The following is a 19186-nucleotide window of genomic DNA, read 5'->3' as shown; positions in this document are numbered from 1 at the left end:
GGGAAAGAGGGTTTCCTTTTCATGGGGCACTGGCATCAGTTCTGGGACAGGGGGGATCTATACCGCTGGGATGGACTCCACCTGAACAGGGCCGAGTCTAGAGTTCTGGCAGAAAGGGTAAATAGGGTGGTTAATAGGACTTTAAACTAGTAAGAAGGGGGGAAGGGAGAAGTGAGTGTAGAGGGAGAATAACAATTAATGTAAGGCAAAGCAGCAGGTTAGCAGGTGACGAGGAAGCTTCAACTCCATTGAAAATTAGGGAAAAAGTTAAAGGCAAGGAGAACTCAAGAGCTGTTAGTAATGGAGGTAATAGGACCCAAAAAGAAGGTGCAAAAACTGGCATAAGGGCACTTTATCTGAATGCTCGGAGCATTCGAAACAAGGTGGATGAGTTGACAGCACAAATCATGGCAAATGGGTATGATTTAGTGGCAATTACAGAGACGTGGTTACAGGATGGTCATGACTGGGAGTTAAATATCCAGGGGTATCAAACTGTTCGGAAGGACAGACAGGAAGGTAAGGGAGGTGGTGTTGCTCTGATTTTTAAGGATGATATCAGGGCGGCAGTGAGAGATGATATAGGTTCTACTGAACAAAACGTTGAATCCATTTGGGTGGAAATTAGGAATAGCAGGGAGAAGAATTCACTGACAGTGTGGTCAATAGGCCACCAAATAATGACATTGTGGTGGGGCGGGCAATAAACATAGAAATAGCTAATGCATGTAAAAATGGTACAGCAATTATCATGGGGGATTTTAATCTACATATCGATTGGTCAAACCAGGTCGATCATGGCAGCCTTGAGGAGGGGTTCATAGAATGCATCCGCGATAATTTCCTTGAACAATATGTAATGGAACCTACGAGAGAACAAGCTATCCTAGATCTAGTCCTGTGTAATGAGACAGGAATAATTAATGATCTCACAGTTAGGGATCATCTCGGAAGGAGCGACCACAGTATGGTCGAATTTAAAATACAGATGGAACGTGAGAAGTTTAAATCCAGTACCTATGTCCTGTGCTTAAACAAAGGAGACTATGAAGGAATGCGGGAGGAGTTAGCTAAGGTAGAATGGGGGCAAAAACTTTATGGTGGGTCAATTGAGGAACAGTGGAGAACTTCCAAAACGATTTTTCACAGTGCTCAGCAGAGTATATTCCAGTGATAAGGAAGAACTGTAGGAAAAGAGAGAGCCAGCCATGGATGTCTAAGGAAATAAAAGAAAGTATCAGATTAAAAAAAACACATACAGAAAAGCAAAGAGTAGTGGGAAACTAGTAGACTGGGAAATCTTTAAAGGCCAACAGAAAGCCACAAAAAAAGTTATAAAGAAAAGTAAGATAGATTATGAGAGTAAACTAGCTCAGAATATAAAAACAGGCAGCAAAAGTTTCTATAAATATGTAAATCGTAAAAGAGTGGCGAAGGTAAACATTGGTCCTTTAGAGGATGAGAAGGCCAATTTAATAACTGGGAATGAGGAAATAGCCGAGACATTAAACAGTTATTTCGTGTCGGTCTTCACAGTGGAAGACACAAATAACATGCCGAAAACTAATGGCAAGAAGGTTATAGCAGGTGAGGACCTAGAAACTATCACTATCACTAAGGAGGCAGTGCTGGGCAAGCTAATGGGGCCAAAGGTAGACAAGTCTCCTGGCCCTGATGAAATGCATCCCAGGGTACTAAAAGAGGTGATGGGGGAAATAGCAAATGCACTAGTAATTATTTACCAAAATTCACTGGACTCTGGGGTGGTTTCCGCAGATTGGAAAACAGCCAATATGACGCCACTGTTTAAAAAAGGAAGTAGACAAAAAGCAGGTAACTATAGGCCAGTTAGCTTAACTTCGGTAGTGGGAAAAATGCTTGAATCTATCATTAAGGAAGAAATAGCAAGGCATCTGGATATAAATTGTCCCATTGGGAACACCCAGCATGGGTTCATGAAGGGTAGGTCATGTTTAACTAATTTGGTGGAATCTTTGAGGACATTACTTGCATGGTGGACAATGGGGAACCTGTGGATGTGGTGTACCTGGATTTCCAGAAGGCATTTGACCAGGTGCCACACCAAAGGCTGCTACATAAGATAAAGTTCCACAGTATTACAGGTAATGTATTGGCATGGATAGAGGATTGGTTGACCAGTAGAAAGCAAAGAGTAGGGGTAAATGGGTGTTTTTCTGGTTGGCGGTCAGTGGCTAGTGGTGTGCCTCAGGGATCAGTGTTGGGACCGCAACTGTTTACAATTTACATAGATGATTTGGAGTTGGAGACTAAGTGTGGTGTGTCAAAATTTGCAGATGACACTAAGGTGAGTGGTAGAGCAAAGTGTGCAGAAGACACTGAAAGTCTGCAGAGGGACATAGATAGTCTAAGTGAGTGGGTAAAGGTCTGGCAGATGGAGTACAATGTCGATAAGTGTGAGGTCATCCATTTTGATAGGAATAACAGCAAAATGGACTATGTTTTAAATGGTAAAAAACTGCAGCACGCTGCTGTGCAGAGGGACGTGGGTGTCCTTGTGCATGAATCGCTAAAAGTAGGATTGCAGGTGCAGCAGGTAATTAAAAAGGCAAATTGAATTTTGTCCGTCATTGCTAGAGGGATGGAGTTTAAAAACAGGGAGGCTATGCTGCAGCTGTATAGGGTCCTGGTGAGGCCACACCTGGAGTACTGTGTGCAGTTTTGGTCTCCTTACTTGAGAAGGGGTATACTAGCACTGGAGGGGGTGCAGAGGAGATTCACTCCGTTGATTCGAGAGTTGAGAGGGTTGGATTATGAGGAGAGACTGAGTAGACTGGGATTATACTCATTGGAATTCAGAAGAATGAGGGGAGATCTTATAGAAACATATAAGGTTATGAAGGGAATAGATAAGGTGGAGGCAGGGAGGTTGTTTCCGGTAGCAGGTGAAGCTAGGACTAGAGGGCATCGCCTCAAAATAAAGGGAAGCAGATGTAGGACTGAGGTCAGGAGGAACTTCTTCACCCAAAGGGTTGTGAATCTGTAGAATTCCCTGCCCAGTGAAGCGGTTGAAGCTACCTGGCTGAATGTTTTTAAGGCAAGACTAGATAAATTTTTGAACAGTAAAGGAATTAAGGGTTATGGTGAGTGGACGGGTAAGTGGAGCTGAGTATCAAAAGATCAGCCATGATCTTACTAAATGGCGGGGCAGGGTCGAGGGGCCAGATGGCGTACTCCTGCTCCTAGTTCTTATGCTCTTATGTTCTTAACACTTCCTTTGTTGACCTTTCACTTACAATCACTTAAAGGGATCACTCAGGTACCCACGGTTCAGGTGAGCATCTTAACATCTAATATTATCTCCTGCGTTTGATTTTCAGAAGTTTCTAACAGCAGCGTAAGAGAAATGAGTTGAGCTTTTTGGCATAACACTGATACACAGCCTGCATCATGCTTGTCTACAGCAGGACTGTTATTCAATCGACTTTCATTTTGCAGGGTCGACCCCTCTGGATTTCCAGGCAAGTGGTCAAAGTCTACCAAAGGCTACATTGGTGCAATTAGATAGGGTAGTTCTTTTTGCTTCTTGTATGTGTCTGGTTATTAATACAGGCAGCTCATGTCGAAGGCTGTTGTAGAGCATGAATAGACATAAGAGATGAGCTAGTTGAACCCCTTCTTTCTGACCGAGTAAACTGTATTTAATTTCATGTGTTTCTATGAACCTGATCTCTCAAAATGTCTTTTTGATGACAGGCCTGAAGGGCTTTGTAACCGCTTCCCTGCCAACATGACAAATCGGAGAGAGAGAGAGCAGAGGCCACCTTTATTTCCGAGGGGTATTCAAGCCTGGTTTCAGAGCTGCTGACTACTCACAAAGGCAAGCTTTGAGTAAAGGCGAGTGACACGTTGAAATTTTGTTTGACATCAGTGAAGTGATCTTCTCGTATGTTTGAGCATGAAACAACCTAATACTGCTGCTCTGTAAATGTTCATTTCCACTTTAACCATGCAGAACATAAGAAAATGATCTGGTGTGAATTGGGAATATTAAATGACCTCTTTTTGATACGGGCCAGAGCTCTTTGACGTGCTGACCCCAAGATAATTCTGCTGAAACACAGCAACAGACTTGACAGTCTGTTCTGTTGACTCAACACAATAAATTTTTGCAGGGAGACCTGATGGTTATGGCATTTCATAGATTGAGACAGGAGGGAGCCTAAGAAACTAAAATCTGAAAAATCCCTGGGATCTGATGTCCTACTTCCTGGGATTGTTAAAGAGATAACGACAGAGCTGGAGGGTGTGCTAACTACAATTGTCCAAAATTCCTTAGGTTTGGGAAGGGTCCCATCAAGTTGGTAATTGTGCCAAGGCTGTTCAAGAAGGAAAAGAGGGAGAGAAAACAGGGAAGTACAAGCCATTAATCTGATTTCAGTCATCAGGACAGAACTGGAATCTCCTATTAAGGAAGACATAACAGTGCAATTTGAAAAGTGTAGTATGATTAGAACAAGTCAACGTGATTTAGAAACGAGAAATCTAATATGCCAATTTTATGAAACTTGTTTAATGATGAAACAAGCGAGGTAGATAAAGGGGAGCCAGTAGATCCTTTGCATTTAGATTTGCAAAATGTATTCAAAAAGATGCTACATGAAAGGTTAATATGCAAAATTAGGGCTCATGGAATTGAGGTAATATTTTATGATTGGTAGAGAATTAATGAATGGGCAGGGAGAAGAGAATTAACTTCAATGAGGTATTTTTAAGTTGATCGGTTGTGACTAATGGAGTACTGGAAAGACTCTCAGCTATTTACAATCTACATTAGATTTCCTTATAGAAGTTTATAAAATCATGAGCGGCATGGATAGAGTGAATAGTCAAGGTCTTTTCCCTGGGGTGGGGAGTTCAAAAATAGGGGACATAGATCTAAGATAAGAGGAGAAACTTTTAAAAGGGACCTGAGGGGCAACTTTTTCACACAGAGGGTGGTGCATGTCTGGAACAAGCTGCCAGGGGAAGTGATGGAAGCTGGTACAATTACAAGATTTAAAAGGCATCTGGATGGGTATATGAATAGGAAGGGTTTAGAGGAATATGAGCCAAATGCTGGCAAATGGGACTAGATTTATTTAGGATATCTGGTCAACATGAACAAGTTCGCCAAAGGGTCTGTTTCCGTGCTGTATATCTCTATGACTCTATGACCCTAGTGACTCCGGCACAGAAACAGAGAGTAATGTATTTGCATTTTCTGATAACAAAAATGCAGGTGGAAAGGTAAACTGTGAGGAAGAAAGAAGTTGCAGAGATATAAACAGGTTTATGTGAATGGGTAACAAAATGGTAGATGTGGGGGAGAGTGAACATTGAACATAGAACTGTACAGCACAGGAATGGGCTATTCAGCCCACAATGTTGTACCAAACATTACGTCAAATGAAACTAATCCCTTCTGCCTACCTTTGGGCCATATCCATCTATTCCTTGTATTTTCATGTGCTTATCCAAAAGTCTCTTAAATGTCCCTATTCTATCTGCCTCCACCACCACCCCTGGCAGTGCATTCTACACTACTACCATTGTCTGTGTAAAAAACGTGCCCCTCATGCCCCCTTTGAACTTTCCCCCTCTCACCTTAAATGCATGCCCCCTAGTGTCAGACATTTCAACACTGGGAAAAAGATTCTGACCGTCAATCCTTTCAATGCATTTCATAGTTTTATAGACTTCTATCAAGTCTCCCCTCAGCCTCCGCCACTCAACAGAAAACAACCCGAGTTTTTCAACCTCCCCTTATAGCTCATGCCCTCTAAACTGTGCAGCATCCTGGTGAACCTCTTCTGCACTCTCTCCAAAGCCTCCACATCCTTCCTGTGTGTGGCGACTAGAATTGAATGCAATATTCTATGTGTGGCCAAACTAAAGTCTTATAAAGCTGGCAACATGACATCCCGACTCTTGTACTCAAATCCCCAACCAGTAAAGGCAAGCATGTCATATGCCTTCTTTACCACCTTATCTTCTTGCATGGCCACTTTCAGGGAACTATGGACTTGAACCCCAAGATCCTTCTATACATCAATGCTGTTCGGAGTCCTGTCATTAACTGTATACTTTTCCTTAACATTCCTGAAGCTATTCACTTCAGTCATAGGAATAGAAAGCTGATTTTTATGAAATTTGTAAATGTTGCTGTTCAGAGAAATGTGGCTGTTCTAACACAAGAAACTCACAAAGTGCACATACGTTTCCAGTAAGCAATAGGGAAGGCAAATCACACGTATGCTTTTGTTTTGTGATGAAGGCTCAGAATGCATTTTTAATATTTGGAAATTAAGTTCTAAAGTAGAGGAAAAAAAGATTTTTGTTTTTAGTTTTGTGAAGGTCTGTATTTTTTAAGAATGGCCAGAAAGTCTTTCTTGAATAGTGAGTTAAAGTGCACTTTCAAGGAATCATTCGATTATAACTAAGTAACGAACAGAGCACTTAAGGAGGTAGTTGCAAAGTTGTTACTGATTTGAGTTTCTAACCCAGAAGCAGGTTCATTCAGACTGAAAAGGTCCATGGCTGCAGATGTGTTGTTTGTAGCCGTCTTTAAAACTTGTCAGGGCAGGCCTAAGGAGAAGCCTGAGTTGCGAGAAGAAAACTCCAGAAGCAAAAGGAATTTTAATTCAGTAAATATCTGGAATGAAGGATCTACTGATGATCATGAAAACATTATCCATTGTCATGAAACAGCTCGATCAGTAGTACTGCTGCCGAGCCACTCTTGATGATGGGCATTGAAACCCCCACCCAGAGTACATTTTGTGCCCTTGCCATCCTCAGTGCTTCCTCCAAGTGTTGTTCAACATGGAAGAGTACTGATTCATCAGCTGATGAAACACATGTGGCTCACTAATGTCCTTCAGGACATCCTTTCCAGGTCTGACCTACATGTAACTCCAGACCCACAGCAATGTGGTTGACTCCTAACTGCTTTCTGAAATGGCTTAGCACTTGTATTAATTGCTTTGAAGTCTCAAAAAAGAAATAAAACTGGACAGATCACCTGGGATCAACAGAAATGACAACTGCTGTGTCCTGCAAAGTCTTTCTTGCTAACATCTGGGGGATCGTCCCAAAATTGGGAGAGCTGCCTCACAGACTAGTCAAACCTGACATGGTTATACTCATGGAATCATACCTTACAGACAGTGTCCCAGATACCACCATCATCATTCCTGGATATGCCCTGTCTCACCGGCAAGACAGACACAGCAGAGGGGGCAGCATAGTGGTATACAGACATAGTAGGGACTGCAGATGCTGGAGAATCTGAGATAACAAGGTGTAGATCTGGATGAACACAGCAGGCCAAGCAGCATCAGAGGAGCAGGAAGGCTGACGTTTTGGGCCTAGACCCTTCGTCTGGAGAGAACTGGCCTGGAACTCCTCAACATTGACTCCAGACCCCATGAAGTCTCATAACTTCAGGTTAAACATGGGCAAGGAAACCTCCTGCTGATTACCACATACCGTCCTCCCTCAGCTGATGAATCAGTACTCCTCCATGTTGAACAACACTTGGAGGAAGCACTGAGGATGGCAAGGGCACAAAATGTTCTCTGGGTGGGGGATTTCAACATCCGCTCGGCAGCGTACTACTGATCGAGCTGGTCAGGTCCTAAAGGACATAACAGCTAGACTGGGTCTGCAGCAGGTGGTGAGGGAAACAACAAGAGGGAAAAACATACTTGACCTCATCCTTACCAATCTGCCAGCTGCAGATGCATCTGTCCATGATAGTATCGGTAAGAGTGACCACCGCACAACCCTTGCAGAGATGAAGTCCCACCTTTATATTGACAATACCCTCCATTGTGCTGCATAGCACTATCACCGTGCTAAATGGGACAGACCTCGCACAGATCTAGCAACTCAAGACTGGGCATCCATGAGGCCCTGTGTGCCATCAATAGCAGCAGAATTGTACTCCAGCACAATCTGTAACCTCATGGCCCAGCATATCCCCCACTCAACCATTACCATCAAACCAGGGGATCAACCCTGGTTCAATGGAGAGTGCAGGAGGGCATGCCAGGAGCAGCACCAGGCATACCTGAAAATGGAGTGTCAACCTGGTGAAGCTATCAAACGTGACTACTTGCACACCAAACTGCAAAAGCAGCAAGTGATAGACTGAATTAAGCGATCCCACAACCAACAGATCATATCTAAGCTCTATATGTCTGCCACATCCAGTTGTGAATGATGGTGGACAATTAAACTACTCACTGGAGGAGAAGGCTCCATAAATATTCCCATCCTCAATGATAGAAGAGCCCAGCATGTCAGTGTAAATGATAAGGCTGAAGCATTTGTAGCATTTTTCGGCCAGAAGTACCAAGTGGTGAATCCATCTCAGTCTCCACCATTAGTCCCTAGCATTACAGATACCAGTCTTCAGCCAATTTGATTCACTCCATGTGATATCGAGAAATTGTTGGAGGCACCAGATACTACAAAGCCTCTGGGTCTTGACAACATTCCAGCAATTATACTGAAGATTTGTGCTCCAGAACTTGCTGCTCCCCTAGACAAGCTGTTCCAGTACAGTTACAACATCTACCCCACAATGTGGAAAATTGCCCAGGTATGTTCTGTACATAAAAAGCAGGACAAATCCCATCCAGCCAACCACTGCTCCATCAGACTACTCTCGATCATCAGTAAAGTGATGGAAGGTGTCACCAACAGCGTTATCAAGAAGTACCTGCTCAGCAATAACCTGCTCAGTAACGCCCAGTTTGGGTTCTGCCAGGGCCACGCAGCTCCTGACTTTATTACAACCTGAGTTCAAACATAAAGAGCTGAATTCCAGAGGTGAGGTGTAAGCAACAGCCCAAACATCAAGGCTGCATTCGACCGAGTGTGGCATCAAGGAGCCCTAGCAAAACTGGAATCAATGGGTATCAGGGGGCAAACTCTTTGGTGGTTAGATTCATATCTGACAAAGTTCCAGGACATCTCTGCAGGAGTTCCTCAGGGTAGTGTCCCAGGTCCAACCATCTTCAGCTGCTTCATCAATGACCTTCCCTCCAGCATAAGGTCAGAAGTGGGGATGTTCGCCAATGATTGTACAATGTTCAGGACCATTCATGACTCCTCAGATACTGAGTTGGTCCATGTTCAAATGTAACAAGAGCTGGACGATGTCCAGGTTTGGGCTAACAAATGAGAAATGAGATTCACGCCACACAAATACCAAGCCATAACCATCTCCAATAACAGATAATCTAACTATCACTCTTTGACATTCAATAGTGTTACCATCACTGAATCCCCAACTATCAATGTTCTGGGTGTTACCATTGACCAGAAACTGAACTGAACTTCCCATATAATGTGGTAACAAGAGCAGGCCAGAGTCTAGGAATACTGCAGCGAGTAACTCAGCTCCTGACTTCCCAAAGCCTGTCCACCATCTACAAGGCATAAGCCATGTCTAAACTCCGAGACCCAGGTCTCTGCTGTACTCTGTAACTGGATGCTCAACTCATAAACACATAGACCACACTCCTGACCCAAAGACCCCAATCAGTCATGATAGGTGACAATGTATCCTCCATTATAATCTTCAACCACAGGTGCCCCGCAAGGCTGTGTACTCAGCTCCCTACTATACTCCTTATACACATACAACTGTGTGGCCAAATTCCACCCCAACTCCATTTACAGGTTTGCCGATGACACCGCCATTGTAGGTTGGATCTCAAACAACGATGAGACAAAATACAAAAAAGAGATTGAGTGCTTAGCGGCGTGGTGTAAAGGAAACAATCTCTATGTCAACATCAGCAAAACAAAGGGGCTGGTCATTGTCTTTGGAAGTGGAGTGGAAGGCACCCTCCCATCTGCATCAATGATGTTGAGATGGAGATGGTCAACAGTGTCTGGTTCCTGGGAGCGATGATCACCAACAATCTGTCCTGGTCCACCCATGTTGAGGTGACTGTCAAGGAAGCGTATATGTGTACAGCCGCCAAAACAACACCCTTCACTGTATCTTGGGATATGTGACCACAATAAATCAATCAATCAGTAAGCAGTGTGATGGAACATTCCCCACTTGCCTGGATGGGTGCAGCTCCAACAACACTCGAGAAGCTTGGCACCATCCAGGACAAAGCAGCCCGCTTAATTGGCACCACAATAACAAACATTCAGTCTCTCCACTTCTTAGCTCAGTTGCAGCAGTGTGCAAGATGCACAGGAGAAATTCACCAGAGATCGTTAGACAGGACCTTCCAAACCCATGATCAATGGCATCTCAAAGGATAAGGGCAGCGGATACATGGGAGTTCCACCACCTGCGAGTTCCCCTCCAAGTCACTCACCATCCTGACTTGTTAATACATCGCTGCTCCGTCTGTGTCTTTACAGACCAAACCAAAGCCCTTCAACCCATGTCAAGGAGGGAGCCCAGACCCCAACCTTTTCTTATTTTAAAGGCAAGTGCCAGGCATTGTGTCCCAAATACAATTTAGTTGCTCAAAGTACTGGGCTTGAAGCACAACACACTTTAATCATGCACTATACTTCAAGTACAGACAAAATTAAAAAAAAGAATTGGATTAACTGTAACTCTATCGAAAGACTCAACAGAATGATAAACTACTCATTAACTGTTCCAAAACAGTAATATCCCATAAAGGCACCTTTTGTGAAAGCAAAGTCAATAAAACAGGTTGTTTCACATGTAATTCTAGTGGCAGGAAGGCTACCCAAGCCTTTAGGTTAACACAGAGAGAAAGAGAGAGAGAGATGACTCATAGCTTGGTATGGTAACTGCTCTTCCCAAGACCAAACAGCTACTGAAAGCTAAATTTCAAATCTTGGTTCTCTGGGAGCTTGACCCCACAAATTCAGGCTGTTTCTATTGTTACTACTTTAAAAACAACCCCAAGGCCTCACAAGTGATTTACGTTATTGAATGGAAGCAGTCCACTCAATACTTCTGTCTCAACCCCGCTTCATAGAAAAAAAAATCAGGACAAAATACATCTCTTAAAGTCATAGTATTGTCACAGTGTCGCAAGGTCAAATTCCTGGAATGCTCTCCCTAATGACCTAGTGGGTCTAGCGACGCCAAATGGATTGGAGCATTTCAAGAGGGCAGCTCATCACCACATTCCCAGGCGGAACTAGGGACAGGTAAGATGTGCTGACCCAGCCAGTCACACACACACACACACACACACACCCCATGAGTAGATGAAAGAAAAGATGGCTGCGGAGAGGTCAGAGAGAAAATAATCCTACAAAGTCATCCAGGATATGAGGTCATGGATCCCATGTTAAGCAACAGTTAACAGTTCAAGCTGATTTAACAGCTTGATTAAAAGTCTTGGGAAGAGATATCAATTGAATGAAAATAGCAACATTTGAATGTACCGAAATTTGCCAAAACTCAAACCAATTGCCTCCATACCAATTGTGTAATCGGTTTCCTTTTTGGCAAATTTCTGTGCATTCACTTGATATTATTTTCTTCAATTAATGCCTCCTCCCCAAGACCTTTAAACACACCTTCCTCTGTCATACTTGTTTGACCTCTTGGTCACCCTGCTATTAAGTGATGTCACTCAACATCATTCTCACAGTCAACATTGGCAAAATGTTGTTCCATGCTTTCTTCATGCATAGTTGATGTGTAATACATGGGTCTGAGCTGGTTCCTTTCCTTTTCCCAGGATCAGTGATGGCTTAGTTTGATCTGGACTGGTTACATATTCTGGAAACTTTTGCAGGTTTCCAAGTATCTGTACTTGGATTTCTAACTCACACTTTCTGCCCAATTCACAGGTTTAATAGTTCTCTACCTCCTCAATCATGTGTATCTCTTTCTTTCTCCTCTGCCTTTGAAGAAGAATATCTTTGTCTTGAAATGGTTAGATAATTTGCGGGTCATCTCTTTCATGCAGATCTTCATGGAATCATAGAATCCCTACAGTGTGGAAACAGGCCCTTCAGCCAAACAGGTCCACACTGACCCTCAGAGTATCCCACCCAGACCCATCCCCCTAACCTTTCTCTGTAACCCACCTAATCTACACATCCCTGAACATTACAGGCAATTTAACATGGCCAATCCACCTAACTTGCACATCTTTAGACTGTGGGAGGAAACCAGAGCACCCAGAGAAAACCCACACAGACACTAGGAGAATGTACAAACTCTAAAGGGACAGTAACCCAAGGCTGGAATCAAACCCGGGTCCCTGGCATTGTGAGGCAGTCTGCAAACCACTGAGCTATCACGCTGCCTTCTTAATATAAGCTGTGTTGAAGTTGGTAGCCCCTTCTCCATTGATGCTGAATGAAAATGCAGCAATGTAACACAAAAATCTTGCTTCCTTGCTTAATGATCATGGATTTGATAGCCCATACCAAACATTCTGTCGTACTGCTTGAGTATGGATAATAGGGTAATTATGTGATATAGGTCACTCCACATTGAGTATACATGTCTCAAAATGGTTTGCCAATGATATGTGGCCCATTATCTGACATTACCTGACCCAAGAAACTGAGTAATCTGAAAATAGCATGCATTGTTGGCTCGTCAAACAATGGGAAACTTACAGAAGCAATTCATCTCCAGAATATTATCTTCCAAGTGCACTGTGAATAGGTCATTTGCTACTTTCACCTAAGAAGCAGATGGGACATCGTGCTGGGGTTTGTTATGCTTGGTATGTCTCACATGCATTTATAAGTCATGAAATATCCTGCTTCATCCCTGTCCAGTACACAGGTTCATGCGGTTGCTATCCTGTGTGTTCAATATCCATGTGTCCTTATTGTAACATGAACGTGATATTTTAGTGGGATGGTACTTCTGCCACCACTGGACTATTGGTATCAAACAGGTAAAATATTTCAGCAAGCCATGAAAATCACGTATTGTCACTCAGTGTGGAGTTTTTGTCTGTGTAAGATGATTTGGAATCTATTCACACTGAAGATAATTCTTTCTCTGAGCAGGTCTTTGAAAATATTCCAGCTCTTTTCTGGACCTTTCTTAACACCCACAGAAAGACTTGATGAATTAAATTTGCAAAGCTCTGCCTGTCAGATTTTCAAATCTCTTTCTTAGAATTATCAGCATAATCTGTAAAATAGAACTGTATACATTGTCTCAATAATTGTTAATCAATAAAGGCATCAATGGATACCCATTCCATAATGAGGTTTCTATTATTAACATTCTGCCTTAAAGCTAAAAGTATACCTTTGAGTCAGTGTAAATTTAAAACAAAATGTTCCTTGACTTTGTCCTCAACAGAAGTGAAAAGTGTTTTTATTGCTTTAAGAACCAAATTCTGCTACTGTTGCTAGAACTTGTTATTTTTGTATCAGCTATCAGACTGTACTGGGCACCCAGCTCTTTGTAGCGTCTCAGCTCAAAAGTAAATTGTGACTTGTTTTTAATTTTGAATTTGATACCATCTGAGAAATTTCTGCCATCTTGAAAGAGCTTACCTTCCTTTCAAAAGAAAATGTCTGTCTTGTTTGGTAGTTAACGTCCTTTGTGCAGCGCTGTGTTAGCTGTCTATGTTCACAGAAACTGATGCAGCTTAGGAATTCTTTGTTGTCCAGTTATTCTTCTAAGTATCTACCACGGGTATCATGAAGAATTTGTAAATATGTTAAATATGATGTGATTTTGCATTCAGCAAAGTATTTTACCTGATGCAGCAATGCTAATTCTATCTGTCATGACATAAGAAACTGAGCATGGATAACATGGTATTGAAGAATCTGACAGATAATTAGTACAACTAACTATTGTGGGCCAACATCACTTTTGCAGGCACATAAGTGACCAGGCTTTATCACACTATTAGATTACACAGAGCAGCATGCTTCTTGTAACATGTCTTACTTCAGTTAACCTTAAGGTAAGATGGATTATGAGACCTTTATACCTTCAGGTCACATTCTATGATACAGTGACAATATTATAAGTGTGTGTCTAAAGTGTACTGACATCCTGACTGTGAAACCTAATACAACAGGTATTACAGTAAACTGGAGAGTGTAACTAGCTGATCTGCACTTGCAGAAAAAAAGCACAACAGGTCTTCTGCTATGCCTTCACTTTTCTATAACTCAAAGACTCAATGTCCAGTTTGGATCCTGCAGAATTGAGCAAAAGCTCACAACCAGTAAATCGGAGTCCATTTTCACCATTTTCACCATGGCTGAAGGTGGTATTTGAATTCAACACAAATCTTTATTTAAAAGTCTGACAATGACAATGAAACGTTTGTCCATTGTAAGGGGAAAACCTTATCTGCTTCATTAATGCACTTATCTGGTCTGATATATATGTGACTCCAGACCCACAGTAATGTGGTTAACACTGGCCTCTGGGCAATAAATGTTGATCTAGCCAGTGACCTTTTTTTATTCATTTGTGGGAGGTGGGTGTTGCTGGCTGACCAGCATTTATTGCCCGTCCCTAGTTGCCCTTGAGAAGGTGGTGGTGAGCTGCCTTCTTGAACCGTTGAACTCCACCTGCTGTGGGTTGACCCACAACTTCCTTAGGGGGGGAATTCCAGGATTTTGACCCAGCGACAGTAAAGGAATGGTGATATATTTCCACGTCAGGATGGTGAGTGGTGAGGGGAACATGCGGGAGGTGGTGTTCCCATATATCTGCTGCCCTTGTCCTTCTAAGATGGAAGTGGTTGTGGGTTTGGAAGGTGCTGTCTGAGGATCTTTGGTGAATTTCTGCAGTGTACCTTATAGATAGTACACACTGCTGCTACTGAGCGTTAGTGGGAGAGGGAGTGGATATTTGTGGATGCAGTGCCAAACAAGATGGCTGCTTTGTCCTGGATGGTGCCAAGCTTCTTGAGTGTTGTTGGAGTTGCGACCATCTGGGCAAGTGGGGAGTATTCCATCATACTCCTGACTTGTGCCTTGTGGATGATGGACAAGCTTTGGGGAGTCAGGAGATGAGTTACTCACTGCAGCTGCTTGTGTTTGTGTTAATGTGGTGAGTCCAGTTGAGCTTCTGGTCAATGGTAACCCCAGGATGTTGATAGTAGGGGATTCAGTGATGACCATTGAATGTCAAGGGGCAATGATTAGATTATCTCTTATTGGAGATAGTCATAGCCTGGCATTTGTGTGGTGCAAATGATACTTGTCACCTGTCAGCCCAAGCCTGGATATTGTCCAGATCTTGCTGCATTTGGACACTGACTGCTTCAGTATCTGAGTAGTCGCGAATGGTACTGAACATTGTGCAATCATCAGCGAGCATGCATCTACCATGAATGAAACTGAAATTCTCTCACTGGTTAGAGATTAGGAGGATTATTCTGTTTTATGTGATATATCTGTGCAATCAAGCAGATGTGTTAACCATTTATCACAGCCAGAATGTGTCTGTCATTTGGTTCATTATTTAATCTTAAGTATGTTTGGCAGCTGGATGTATGGTATCCTGCTGTTCTCTTTGCAAAGGACTTTGACCAGCTTTCCTGACAAATATTTATCATTCAGCCAACACCACCATAAACAGATTTGCTGGATACTGTATGTGGGAACTTACAGGGCACAAGTTCCCTGCCGGGTTTCTCACATTACAACAGACACAATATGTCTTATCTACTTTTACTGAACATATTTCAAATTGACGTATCACAATGCAAACATTTAAGGCCATTTTAATCCCTATTACCAGGCAGAAACATGGTGTTCCAATTAAAAAGTCAAACAAACCTAAATTTACCAAACTGTGTCCCCTCTAGTCTTACCTACCTGTATTTTTGTTGGGGTGTTCACATGGTTCACCAAATTACCTGCTTTATTCAGGCAGGACCCCATACTTTGAAATAACAAGGTGTAGAGCTGGATGAACACAGCAGGCCAGGCAGCATCAGAGGAGCAGGAAAGCTGATGTTTCGGGTCTGGACCCTTCTTCAGAGATGGGGGAGGGGAAGGGGGCTCTGAAATCCCATATTTTGATTTTTTTTAATTTTTTTTATTGTCACATGTACCTAAGTACAGTGAAAAGTTTTGTTTTGGGAGCAGTACAGGCGGATTATAACATGCAAGGACATTCAGATCACAGGGTGTTTGAACAAGACGAGGCATACAAAATTATGGCTGCACAGGAGGCATACAAAAGCAAGATCAACATTAGATTTGAAGTTAGAGAGGTCCATTCAGAAGTCTATTAACAGCAAGGAAGAAGCTGTTCTTGAATCTGTTGGTACATGTATTTTAAGCTTTTGTATCTTCTGCCTGATGGAAGGTGTTGAAAGAGATTATAACTGGGGACGGAAGGGTCTTTGATGTTGGCTGCGTTTCCGTGGCAATGAGAAGTAAATGGAGTCCATGGAAGGGAGATTAGCTTCCATGATATTCTGGGCTGTGTTCACAACCTTCTGTAGTTTCTTACAGTCCTGGGCACAGCAATTGCCATACCAAGCCGCGATGCGCCCAGATAGAATTTTTTCTATGGCGCATCTATAAAAGTTGGTGAGAGACTTTATGGGCATGCTGAATTTCCTTCACCCCCTGAGGAGGAAGTGGCATTGATCCTAAGCCAGTTGGAGATCCCAGATCCATTCCGAAGTACACATTAGTAGTGGCTGAATGATCTGTTTAGATTGTCTTTAAAGGACTGTTTCAGGCCACTCGATTAAAAAGTGGTAAGTTACTGAGTTAACCTTTCCAAAGATTCATCCAGAGCTTACAGGAACCTTGAAACTCTTCCTGAATTGATAAAGCTCATCCAGGTTCCTGCCAGATGGTCTGAACACTCAAAGCTGCCCCTCTGCCAACCTTGCTGGCCCTGCCTTACCCTCTACCCACCGACTCGCTCAGCACTTTAGAGGAGAAACAAGATTTCATCCAACTCCCCCCATCCTCTGTGACCAGTCAGCTCTCTATGTTGAATTCAGTCCTTTTGCCCTTTGCTCTGAACTCCATTTTGTTCTGTTGATAACTGGAGTTATGTTATCTTCCAGTTCCCAGTTCGACAAAAGGGATTATATCTGAAACATTAATCTCCTCCATTGCCTGAAGAACCTGCTGTGCTTTAGATTTCAGATATTTCAGACTTAACTTGCATGCTTTATATTTAGATTTGGGGGCTTTCCGGCATCGGGATCCTGTCCTTTCCCGAAAATAATTTTGTACGTTTTTGTCTAATGTTGCAGGAAGATGTCAGTTTAGTTCATTGATATTGATGACAGTGGTATTAGTGTCAACAATCAACAGAGACATCAATTAAAAAGCCCCAGTACACTCCTCTTCTCTAACACTGACCCATCAACGTTGAAGATTCCTCCTCAGGTCGCTCAACAGTGCAGTGCAATCAATAATTACACTCTACAGACTGGAATGAAAGACCACAAAGATTCCTGGATTCAATCCCACAAATGTAGATTTAAGAGGAGGAGGTTGTACAACTGGGTTAGAGGATATAAACTATTAAAGGTTCCCAGTCCTCAGTTTATGCTAGAAAGGTGTGTGACGAGTGGCTCAAACATCTTATTTTGTGATCAAATACGATACTCACTGCCTGGGCTTCCCTGAAACTGTGTTCCAGAAAAGCGTCAAGACTTTTTGATTTTCCATCCTGCTGCACTGGGAAGGGCAAGTTATTATCGAAAACACTCAACACCCAACACATTTGGCTCCAAAGTTTGGTTTCTATCTGAGAGATATTTCTCAGAACAGGTTTGGTATTTGATTTCTACACATGCAGGAAGGTTGAGCGATTTCTTTTTAAATTCCTGGGATGAGGGCATCTCTGGACTGGACCAACATTTATTGTTTATCTTAAAAAAAGACCATGAGGGGATTTGAACCCCAGGTGTGCAGGACGTCATGTAGGTCTCTGGATCAACAGTCCAGTGATAATAGCATTAGGCCATCACCCACCCCTTAAATTGTAGCCCATAAAATACCTGATTTCATGGTGATGTTTCCCACCCTGTCTATCCCGAGTGCTAACAGTAAAGCGACGGATCAAAACCATTCCCACATTTGATGAAAAGTCTGTCACCAAGGGAAGCTCATCTAAAATGAAGTAGAAACCTCCCCTCAATGAGATACAATAAGATTCAGTTAGCGTGTCATACATTGTCATGGTGAGTCTTGCTCAGCAACGACTAAACAGGGAATAAGGAGGAGGCGAAAATATGAACATATTTCGTTGACAGTATGAACCAATGTTCAATGCAACGAGATGCAAAGTGGGGACTAGAAGCTAGCTGGACAAGCTAAAGCAGTGTAATGTTATTAGTGCTTGGGGAGCTGAGGCATTCACTGCAAGTTGTATTCCGACCTCAATGCTACTTGAGAAATTGAATTTAAACAGGGAAAATGGAGTCTAGCGAGAATCAAGTAAATCTTCAGTGTGGTTGCACTTGCCTGAAATAACCGTGCATTTTCTTTCATGCCTTGTGTTTCTGATTTAACAAGATTTAACACTTCTGCAACATTAGAAGAATGTTATTAGAGGTTAAGTAGGTGTCCAGAAAGCTTGACAGTTATTGCATTTACAGTTGACAGTATTTGTTGGTTTTTAAATATTAGGCTTTGTGGAGATGATGCCAAAAGGAGCTGAGTAAACACTGATACATTCAATTTAAGTTAATGAAAGTTTGGCAGCTTACAGTGAAGTCCAGATGCTGTCCCTGCGTTTGATGGGATTTAGAAGCTTCATAGAACTGCAGAGCTATTTCTCAGGAACAAAAACAGAAGTTGCTGGAAAAGCTCAGCAGGTCTGGCAGCATCTGTGAAAGAAAAACCAGAATTAACGTTTCGGGTCCGGTGACCCTTCCTCAGAAGCTATTCCTCAGAGCTTCCTTGGAGCTATTTCTCAGCTTGATTTCCAGAAAAGAATCCAATAAGATTGTACAAAGTGGGAGCGAGTGCAGGCCATTTGAACTCTCGAGCCTGCTCTAGTATTCAATATGATCAGGGCCAATCTGATTGCAATAACATTCGCCTGGCTGCCCTTCACAACCCTCGAACCCCTTTTGTTCAACTAAACGTAAAATGCTCTAAAGAGCTGTAAACATCTTTTGGTTCAGTTTGAAAGATGTTTTGTCACATTCCTGCTTTACCATCTGAATTAATATGTAATGTTTTAGCACAGTTAGTATCACAGTCGTTCAGT

The sequence above is a fragment of the Rhincodon typus genome, chromosome 5 (assembly GCF_021869965.1).
Source record: "Rhincodon typus isolate 14 chromosome 5, sRhiTyp1.1, whole genome shotgun sequence".
Taxonomy (NCBI): domain Eukaryota; kingdom Metazoa; phylum Chordata; class Chondrichthyes; order Orectolobiformes; family Rhincodontidae; genus Rhincodon; species Rhincodon typus.
The sequence above is the reverse complement of the archived record's forward strand: the minus strand, read 5'-3'. Positions refer to the sequence as shown.